An 11,032-nucleotide genomic window follows, 5' to 3' on the forward strand; every position below is an offset into this window, starting at 1 on the left:
ATGTGGTTTCAGGCAATGCTTGAATAGTAATTTAAAAGTTGAAATCTGCATATGTAACCACCTCTTTTGCAATAAACATTTTATTTCTGGCTTGAGGGCCTTACTTTTGGTTTTTTGGGCTTGACTGATAATTTCTACCTTCAAGTGTGATGCAAAAAGGAATAAAACTGTCAGAAAACGAAAGAGATAAATGTTCACATTACGGGTTTCCTGGCATTTAGATTTTAGTGTTTTAAAGTCGTGATTTAAAATGTAGATTCTGCCACTAAATGAGGAGCTAAGGGTGAAAGTTCATCTTGTCAAAATCCCAACATAAGTTATTTACAGAAGTGTTAGGCAAAAATAGGTTTGGGATACCGTTTTAGGCTATGCGGTCTTAACGTTTTGGTGACTGATCAGAGTCAGGAACACATTTAGTTAGTGTCCATTCAGAGAATGGTGAGTTTTGACTGTTTGTTTGTTTTTTAAAACTGTTAAAGAAGTGCAGTGTCTTTGTTTCATTTCCACTCTGGAGTTGTTGCACTTGCAGGCCACACTAAATGTTACCAAGGACCGCTAATGACCCATGAACCACACTTTGAGAACTGTGATTTTTAGACAAATTATCACCATCAATCTCATGATTCAGGTGGCTGCGGCTTATCACACAGTAAGAGGAGTCGGTGACTTCACCTCTTTGCATATCAGAGAAGTTGCACTCTGTTGCACATAAATAGATGAGTATTGTTCTTGGATAAAAATCTTAGATATATAAATCCTCGAGCATTAAAAGATTAATCCATCATCTTGACCAGACTCTACTATGAGTCTCTTGGAAGACCACATGACAGGCCATTACATTTACTAAATAGAATTACATTATTTTATTCATGCCATAAATGACAACACACAGCTCTATAAATGTGACAAACACTTGTTTGTTAAAATAATCTCCATTGTTATCTGTTAGAAGACAAAGAGTGAGAGAAATTCTCCCCTGCTCGCTGACTGTTCAGGTTGCATTACAGACCATAAAAAGTCCAAGTCAAAGCAAGTCGACAAGCACCTGTCTAATCCTGCTGATCATAGCAGCATTGTCATTATCTATGGGCCCTAGCCTATGACTGTAATTAGAGCTGCCTTGGATGATCTGAAACACAGATGGTGGTGGGAGGCTAAGCAAATAGCACTAAGGTAATCAGTCGGGGTTGTGGGAGCAGACAAATCTTTAAAGACCTGAAGTGAGAGCCTAAACGCTCATTCAGTCGTGTCAGGACTAGCCGGCAGAGCTTTTCATTTTGGAGACATGTTTTCAAGAAGGCCTCCGCAGATTTGTTGGACGCTGCCTGATGATCCTCGTATGAAATTCAGGAAAGTGAAGCGCAGTTAATCAAATGAAACCGCTGATGACTAAATGGCATGAAGTCATGTCCTTGTGGTGTTCATTAACCTCTTCAACCTCACCACGCATATGTTGTGCATCTAGTCACCATTCAAAGCCAAAGGAATTTTAGTTGGACCCCAAAGTTATTCCTGGTTTTGAATGCATGCACAAGTTCTGCTGACGCCCATCCAGTACGTTTCACGCAAGCCTCTTAATCTCTATAATTTCGTTGTCTTGGAAAAACGAAATTATTTCACTTATGGCAAACAAGCCGTTTTAATCACACTGGATCTGAAAGAATACAGACACCCAGTGCAGCAAAGCACGTACCTTCATGATCTGGCATGAATGAGCTAAACTCACTATTAAAGAATGTATGATTTCCCAAGCTCTCGACACTTGAAATTTTTTTTCAAGCATTGTTTATTTTTAACTTTGAAAACAGCAGATGATGAGTTTCTCCTGCTTTCCATAGTCAAGCTTAAGCATCAACTCATTATGCATGACAAACTGTCAAAGTTGGGTTGTCTGAATAAACTTACGGGGACATACGATCCAGCGCCAAGCTACAGAAGATGGGAATAAGAGTCTCGTACTATTTTCTATGCCTTTTTGCATAGCTTGTCCCTCTACTGCTTCATGCATCAGCGTTATTTCCGTTTCTGGGGGAACATTTTATTTGGCATCAACCTGAGCTGAAAGCCTCAGCTGCAGAGGTTGTGGATGCAGGTGTGGAGGTACTATGCAGTCTCAGTATGGACTGAATACAGGAGAGAAAAAATGACTGGAAGAAGGCACTCGCCTGTCACGTTTCTTTTTCTTTTACCAGCAATGAGTAAAAATCCCCATTTTTTCCCAAAGACAGTACTTCCAGTGTGCCTTTGAGCTACCGATGCTGTTTTACTGTTGCTGACCTACATACAACTTGCCATGTCAGCCCCCCCCCCCCAAAAAAAAAAAAAAAAATCAGCCTGAGCTAGATCCTCCAGACAGGAGACTCCCAGTGAACATAGCAACAGAAACTCTCCTCCCATCTCTCTCCCCACCCTCCCTGCCTCCCACTGGAGCGATGCGGGCCAGGCTCTGTAGCTACAGCCTCACTTGGCTTCAGGATTGGGGGAAGGGGAGTGAGTTAACATATGGCTTATTGTGCATTGTAGGCTATGGCTTTCAGCTCGTCAACACTGGCACGAGCTGGAAAATTGCACTTGTGTTCAGCAGCTGAATCTTTTCTTCTTCTTTTTTTCTCGCGATATTTGTTTGGTGAAATACCCACTCAGAATGCCATAAACCCAGCCGCTTTGTCACCAAAACTCCCTATAATGTGCAGAGTTATTGTCTCCCAGACTCGTCTATCATCACCTTAATAGCCACGTGTGTAACACTTAAAAATGGTAATCACCTCGGCTGTAACACCCGCAGACAGCTGCTGGAGAACGATGACTACCTGTTTTATAACCATGTTTGCTTTGGACGAGAGTGTGGTGCTGGCATAATTTGTGGTTCAGTTGCGTGTCAAGCAAAGCGGTCGGCCACAGTTTGGTGACGCAAGGGGAACTATTAATATCTCGGGAACGGGATGTTCTCGCTTCGACATCGGGGTCATTCGAGGATAAACAACGTGTTGACGGTGTGGTTGTGGGGAGTGCGACAGAGCGATCGTCTGAGAGTTTTAAAGGGGGACACGCCGAAGTTTCCCTCTTTCCTTTTCTTTGTCCCTTGCACTGGGCGCATGCCCGCGGTCAAGCTGGTTCACGCTCCGTGCCGGGGTTGTGCACTTCAGTCCGTGTTGAGCCTCGCCCACTTGTGAACCCGCTGACTTCTGAGCACACTCTGGTCGAAGTGGTGGAAACAGTCATGTGATGTAACAGTGCCTCTTTGGAAGTCGTATGTTTTGAAATTCTGCCTCGCTGTGTTTTTTTGTTTTCACTTTGAACTTTCTCTGCGCCAAATGGAATATAAAAGGGAGGCTTATGTGCGCATTCCGTCCAGATTACAGGCCCGCAAAGCATCATAACGGCGCACAACTGCAAACAAAAGTTTGGTATTGCAATTAAAATGGAAACCTGCATTAGTTATAGGCAAGATGGATTATTGTCATGTAGTGCACAAGTCGGGGGGCTTGCACCAGCAACTGGTTGTTTATCATTATTATAAGAATACATTTTTTATTTTATTTATTTATTGGCGTTTTACAAATGAATTATTTTGAGATAAACAGTCAAATATAAAGAAAGACCAAATTTTAATATGAGGGAGCTGTCCGAGACACAACAGGAAGAGTTTTCTTACCGTGTCAGCACTTATTAGGAAGTCTTCTACACAGAGTCGGTTCATGTAACCCTTATTGCTGGCATAAAGTATTTAGGCCTGCCCTCATCTCTGGATGTACACAACATGTTCACATCACTTGCTGATTGTAAGGTTGGTGGTTTGACTCTCACGTCCTCTAGTACATAAGTTTGAAGTGTCCGTGGGTCAGATGTTAAACCCCTCAGTCAGGGGCTGTACACAAAAACACAAAAACAAATAAGAACATGAAGTTCCAGAATAGCCAATAAAAAGAATTAATAGTACACAATAAAATAAAAAAGTTTTTAAATAAATAAATAATAATAATTCAACAAACAGAATGCCGATTTAAACAAAAAAGTTTGCCCGATTGTGTCTTGTAATAAAAAGTGCTTAGTACTCACTTAGAGCATAAAAGCACTGTAAGTACCAGCCCACTGGCCATTACTGTAATATCCCTATATAATTATGGGTGCATTGTTCTTGCAGACGAGTCTTTTCACACCCTGCATAGACAGCCTCACTCACCTGAGGAAGAGCTACTCTTTAGCCTTGCCTTGCATGCACCAATGCAGCATCGCAGTCATCAAAGCTGCACTGCTGATGACAGTTGCCACAGATTTAAATGTAACTTGTAGCCATTTTTTCAAAGTGAAAACTTGTCAGACTGAGAACTCTGTCACTGAAGCTCCTGTAATTCATCCCAACAGTGAACCCTTTTTCACCATCATAAGAAACAGCAAGTTTTTTGGTTTGAGTTTAACTTAATACTATGCAGTGCACCAGCTTGGAAGCATGCTTGATTTGCTTCTACACTCATTTATTTATTTTTTTCCTCTAATTTTAATCTCGATCGGTGTCAGTAGAAAATGACTGTACTGCAATGACCTGTACATCTTGCACACACTCAAACACTGACCATTAATAATGGACTGCATGCCATTTAAGTGCCTCTGCTGAATGTCCCACCAAAAGAGACGTTCATCTCAAAAGCATCAGCGCAGTGAGCTAATGCAGGCCCCCTGCAGACTCACCGCCCAGATGAATAGTGCATTTCAAAGTGTTGTCCCCTCACCGGTGCCCGCGAGGCACATCCCTCTCCAGCCGTCACACCAATCAATGCATTTTGAATAGCACCAGCACTGACCAGCAAATGGGTGCAAAAACAAAACTGTGTCCGCTTCACATTGCTCTTTTGAGCTGTATTGTGTTGAGCAGACAAAGCCACCATGCCAAAGGAACAATGATGGCAGTGCATACTCATGGCTAAGCATGGGCCTAGGGTCAAGCGAGTGACGTACAAATCAGCTTGTGATTATGAACTCAAGTCTGCATGCAAGACAGTCGTCACTCTCACGTCAGAGCACTTGTCTACTGCTTTCAAATTACGCAACAGAAAAAATTATCATGTTCTGCCAGTGATGCTGGACAGCTCTCTGTTCTTTGTAGTAGAGTGCCGGGGAGGCGGCACCGAGGCGGGGGAGGAAAGCAGGATTAACATAGTGGTAAAGAAGGTTGCCTCTTGTGTGGCTGAACATTGACGGCCTGGAGGCAAAAAGACAGAGAGGATGACAACCAAATGGGACTCCCATCTAAACAACACCTCCCACCCTTCTGAGAGCTCGCACAGTGACCTCTTCTCAGCCTAAGCCCCCTTTCTGCAAAGTGCTAGGAAGGGAGTTGAGCACTGTTCTGGTCTTGTTGTTGTTGAAAAGCAGCACCTGAATGACGCTATCTATGAAAGCTGTCATGGGCAGCTTTTATGAGTTAATTTGTTTGTTGTTTATGTGCACAAAGCCCTGTCTTTAGATAAGATTTCTCCACATGAACAGGTGTTTGCATGGGGTGTTTTGTGCACATGTGTAAACTGCACATTACAGTTTCTTTTGTATGAATAATTTGCAGTTACTGGTCGTAATATATAGAGCCTTTGCCTCTTATTATGACAATTAAACTATGCTCTTGCTAGGAGTTGGCTTAGCTTTGCGTGATGACTATGAATTCAACTGTGGGGGGAAAAGAGCTTAAATAGGGTCATTTGTGGGACTTGGCACATATCCTTGGATAGAGCCAGTGTCCAGGATTTATACTGCTTCTTTTTCTTCTTCTTTTGGTTTCTCCCTTTAGGGATCACCACAGTGGATAATCTGCCTCCATCTAACCCCTGTCTGTCACACCAACTTTCTGCTATGACCTTCTTCACTACATTCATGAATCTTCTCTGTGGTCTTCATCTTTGTCTCCTACCTGGCAGTTCCATATTCAACAGCCTTTTGCCCAATGTATCCACTATCCCCTCTCCACATGTCCAAACCATCTCAGCATTGCCTTATCCCGTTAATATTGTTCATTCACTTTAACACCTTCAGCTTGGCCTTCTGTCTTTTTGTCAGTACCGCTCTCTCCAAACCATACCAAATGTCTCACTGCTACCTTGTAAACCATCCCTTTCACCCTCACTCTGTGCATGTTTCCACCTGTCTCCGTCTCATTCATACACACGTATTCTATCCTTCTTCTACTGTATATCATACCTCTTCTGTCAGAGCATACCTCCACCTCTCCAGACAATCTTCCACCTGTTCCCTGCCCTCACTACATATCACATGTATCGTCTGCATACATCATAGTCCTGCTTGACCTCGTCTGTCAGCCTGTTCATCACCAATTCAAACAAGAATGGACTCAGAGCCAATTATTGATGTAATCTTACCTCGAATCCTATCACACAGTTTACCACTGTCTCACTATCTTCACACATGTCCTGCACCCCCCTCACATGCTTCTCTGCCACTCCTGACTCCTTCGCACAATACCGCAGGGTTTATGCTATGCTAAGCTAATCAGGAGCTTCCTAAAGCAAATATCTAGTTTGGACACAGGAGAGGTGTTCATTGTATTGGCTAACATTTGGCAATGAAGTTAAGAAATCATCTCTGCGTTACTGGTGAGCCTTTAATTTAGAAATGTGGCTTAACTTGTCAGACTTAAAGTTCAACACCCTGGAATAAATTAATCACCAAAGTACACTTTTTTGGATGTTGCCCAAGAGAGTGTATTCTGTATCTCGTCTGTGAGAGATGCTACAAGTTACCTTAAAAAAAGGACACCCTGTTCTCAGAAAACATCAAGATTTTTGAATACCTAAGGAGGAGGGATGTGATCTTATATTTGTTCGTGTGCCAAGTGGTCATTTACCATTTATTGTTCCCAGTAGCGTTTGCTCAATCTGATGTTTGCACTTGTGTTCCTAATGGTAATGTTATGACAGTAAAGTGTTGATAAGGACCCAATAACTCTGTAACTTGTATATCCTGCTAGACAGCAGGAAGGCTGCACTTTGTTATGATAGCATGTAGTTTGGACTTGTTTACCCATCTCATCGACGCCTGGCTGACTCATTGGACCTGGTTTTATTACTGTACGCATACGTGCTTTACATAATCGGGTGTTCTTTTCTCTCCTCAGCAAAGGGAACAAAGATCAACATTTCACTTGTGCCCTGTCGAAACACAAGCGCAAGTGGTTGGCTGTTACAGAGAGGTTCACGTGGTGGGTGTACGCCCTGCTGACTCGCACGTGTTACACTTACATCTTTACTGTTTAACACTTGTGTGTCGTCTGTATGACTAATCCTCGTTTTTTTCTACACAGGTAAAACCCAGCCTGTTTCTGTCATCATTAGTCACGGGGCTGCTTGTCTGTCACAAAGGGCTTGGAGAACAACAAGAAGAGGGATATATTATAGTGCAGTGTCCACACTATAGCACCTTCAGCTCTCTATCAGTCTTTATTCATTCATTCAAACCAATATTTTTTATAAAATATATACTGTATAAATTATATATCGTGACTTAGTCTCTCATTTTTCCGAAACCACAATTGAAATCTTGATTTTTTTCTTAGGAGTCAATAAAAAAAAACTTGACATTACCAGAAATACTGGTTTGGCGATATCTCGGAACTATAACAGTCTTAAGTGTTTTACTGCTTCTTCTGTTCTGATAAGAGGCTCTTTCCATTTCAGGGACGTTTACCAAGCAGTTGGACTGCCCTTCGAAACTCACAGCTGGATTAAAGGAAAGAAAGGCAAAAGGTCTTAGTTAATAAATGACTGAGGTTTATGAGTAGACAGCATTTTAATGATAAGCAACATAAGAGTGACTATTTTAACCAGACCCCCAGTTTAAGAACCACGTGGAATTTGATACTTTTGTAAGTTTTTCAAAGTCTTCAGAGGGCGGGGTCTTGCCTTGACATGACAGCCGAGCCAGAATGTTACAGTGTTCAGGCTTCACTGTGCTCGAAGAGGATATCTCCCATTGCAAACAAAAGTGAAGAGGCCAATCAAATTGCTGTTCCTGCCTGAGAACATTATCTCAGTGCCAGACAGTGTGCTGTTTGGACACAGTGCACTGGGGGTTGGTGCTGGGATTTGGGAACGTACAAAAGGTCTCTCGAATCATCACATTGCAGCAGCCACAGACAGAGATACTCCACTGTTCCCCTCTGAGTGAGATTGTGAAAGATATGATCACTTCCACAGCTGCTTGTCACCTTTGGAGGGGTTCCGTTGTTTGAGCTGCAGCTGATTTCCTCGCTGTCTCTTTTGGCTTTCGAGCACTTGACACCCAAATGGGAGTTGATAAACACATGCAGTTTCTACGCAGCTCTGGGAAATAACCCTGTGAAAGAGGAACTATCCCCTTTTGCTGCGCTCTCATTAGAAAAGATCGCCAAAGCACTACATGAAACACAAGAACACCACGTTTTTGTGGTGAAAGAATATGTAAAATAATACAGCCAGATGGCCTTCTGAATGCCACATTGCCGTGAACACTGGGAACTTTCTAGTGTGGGCTTTTGTGCACAATGCTGAAAGTGTGCATTCATTCTCACAGGAGAGCATCAGCTGCTGCAGGAAAGCAGGTCTAATCCTGTACTGGTGGAGTGCAACTTTACTCCTTTTCTTAAAAGAAAAAGAAGTTTTGTGTCCTTTGTCTGTTGCTCTTAAAGCATGCCACGTAATATCCGACACATATTCTGGTACATTCAAAATCTGAGCTAAACAGATCCTTGAAACTTTTTTGATGAAACACTGGAGTTCATGTGGGTCCACACGAGGTTAACAGGGACATTCAAGTGTGTCCTTGTGCTTATAATCAATAGCATTAGCTGGTTTGTTTTCTGCCAGGACTTTGTAGCTAGTGACATGATAGTTTCCAGCATGCCTGGATTTGATAACTGTTTATGGATTTATTTCCAGGTGTCTGGAAAAATGATCAGATTGATCCAGCTGTAAAGCTAACGCCATTAAAATGTCCAACACTGACAAAAACTTTGTATCTTGACTCCCTTTTTTTCCACCATAATGGTGTCACTTGTCTCTTACTGGAGAATAAACCAAAGAAGACAGTGCCTGTGGGAGCTGGCTGGATTACAGTTGGCAGAGACTGAGAGTTGCTCAGAGGAAGGTTTTGAGGTAAATTGCTAGTTTGCTGAGAGAAACCACCATCTTCCAAAAAAAACAACAAAACAACAACAACAACAAAAAACACAAGCTGTTCATTAAAAGAAATACTGAACTATAAAATAGATTATAATCATAAAGCCTGTCAACTGCTGAAAGTCATTTCTGAGTCAACAAGTCAAGTCTGATGAAACTTTTGTTATCAAACCTGCAAGACTGAGAGGAGAATAGCACAGACGTTATCAGCAGGGTCGAGCAGGATTTAAACAACTTACTGCTAGTGTTGTTGTGCCACTCTTCTGTCTTTGAATGAAAGTTTAAAAAGCAGTTTTGGAAACAACTTATTTTCTCTGTCTAACATCAGCTGGTTAAACCAGTACTTTCTTCGCTGAACTCTCTGCCGATGCACTGTGCTGCTGGCCAGAGGCCCACTAGAGATATTCATAAGAAGGGGAGTAAATAATATTAAAAACTCTTGCTGAATCTTGTTGCTTCGATTTGAGACTTTGTTCACATGACTTTTGCGCTTTTAGTTGATTGTTTTCGTTTTTGAGTTCAGATAATGTGTAACGGAGGAAATCGGTGCAATCACATTTTCAAATAGTCACCTCATCAGTTTTCTTCATGACAAAAATTGCACATTCAGAGCATAAAGGGGAAATTGCTCAAATGCTGTATTTCAACAGTTAGTTCTCATCAAATAAAGCTGCTTGTATTTGTGCCTTTGCAGAAAATCAGTTAATAATGAATTAGCTAATAAGTAGGTCTTTTCCGTCTTACATCACTGAGAGGGAAGTATATTGGGGGTTTGGACTCTGGGTGCTCAACAACTAATTTCAAGTCCAGTTTGGAGAAGGGGAAATGTTAAAAAACAAACAAACAAACAAACAATAAATTATATTTTAAACATTTACTTGCAAACCAACAGCATTCAGTAGATTTTTGACAAATATTGCAACAAGTGTCAGTCCTTCTGCATACAGGATGACTGACCCTGATGTACTGCAAATCAAATCAATCTGTACAGCAGTGTCCCCAAAAATATACACAATATCCCAAAACAAGTGCCACGAATAGATTTTATTTGTGAATAAACTTCACAGAGAACCCAGGCAACAGGAAAAAAGACCTTTAATAATAGTTTATCTCAGGAAGTCCTGGCAGGTAGGTTGTTCCAGCAGCTGGAATTCTTCTTCTTCTTTACACTCAGGGTTTCTGGGTGTCATCTTCTGTGAATATAAGGGCTCTGTGAGCAGGGGAACTTTTTTAATGGGGGGGGGGGGGGGGGGGGTACAGGAGGGAACTAAAAACAAGATAGGGTACTCAGTGGTCCAAAAACACTCATGTGCAGCCCTGTGTCCTATTACAGATTTATTACACAGAAAATGATGACATGCAAGAGTTTAAAACAGTCATTTTATCTTTTGTATAATTGTTTTTCAAAGTGTAAAAAGGGATTTATAGCTTAACCTTTAAACTATAGTAGATCATAAGCAGAAAGTAGAACAACAACACCTTAAATAAAGTGAAAGTTGCAAACCTGTACTTGTATGCTCTCTTCCAATGGTGCTGGGCACTGTAACGCTGCTCCAGACCAGTGGTGTTGGTGGCGCTGTGGACACGCCCACGTCTGTGGGCCGCATACCACATGTTGGACGTATTCCTCTTATAGCTGTATATTCAGGCTATATTTGCTGCAGAATGCCTCTCGGATCTAAAGACACCTCCTTACCGATATCATCGGTGGACAAAACTCCAAAGCGCCTGGAAGCTTTTTTGCGCCACTCCGCACGATTCTGTTGTATGTTTTAAGATCTGTTAACTTTGCAGCCTGCGAGATATACATCATGTGAAATGCGTGGAGGCAACCTGTGGTGAAACTTTCAAGTTTGGTGCATTTGGGGACA

At 41.9% G+C, this 11,032-nt stretch overlaps 2 long non-coding RNA genes across 2 annotated transcripts; one reads left to right on the forward strand and one right to left on the reverse strand.

The window, feature by feature from the left end:
• Window positions 1-2,510: 2,510 nt before the first annotated feature.
• On the forward strand, window positions 2,511-7,500 carry LOC145429818 (uncharacterized). The gene is made up of 2 exons (XR_013910150.1): window positions 2,511-7,207; window positions 7,310-7,500. It is a non-coding gene; the product is annotated as an uncharacterized LOC145429818 (long non-coding RNA).
• A 2,690-nt stretch (window positions 7,501-10,190) lies between these two features.
• LOC113026769 (uncharacterized) lies at window positions 10,191-10,996 on the reverse strand. Its single transcript, XR_003272948.2, has 2 exons — window positions 10,666-10,996; window positions 10,191-10,354 (listed from the first exon to the last, which is right to left on the reverse strand). It is a non-coding gene; the product is annotated as an uncharacterized LOC113026769 (long non-coding RNA).
• Between the last annotated feature and the right edge of the window lie 36 nt (window positions 10,997-11,032).

Source organism: Astatotilapia calliptera, chromosome 7 (genome assembly GCF_964374335.1).
Source record: "Astatotilapia calliptera chromosome 7, fAstCal68.1, whole genome shotgun sequence".
NCBI classification, from domain to species: domain Eukaryota; kingdom Metazoa; phylum Chordata; class Actinopteri; order Cichliformes; family Cichlidae; genus Astatotilapia; species Astatotilapia calliptera.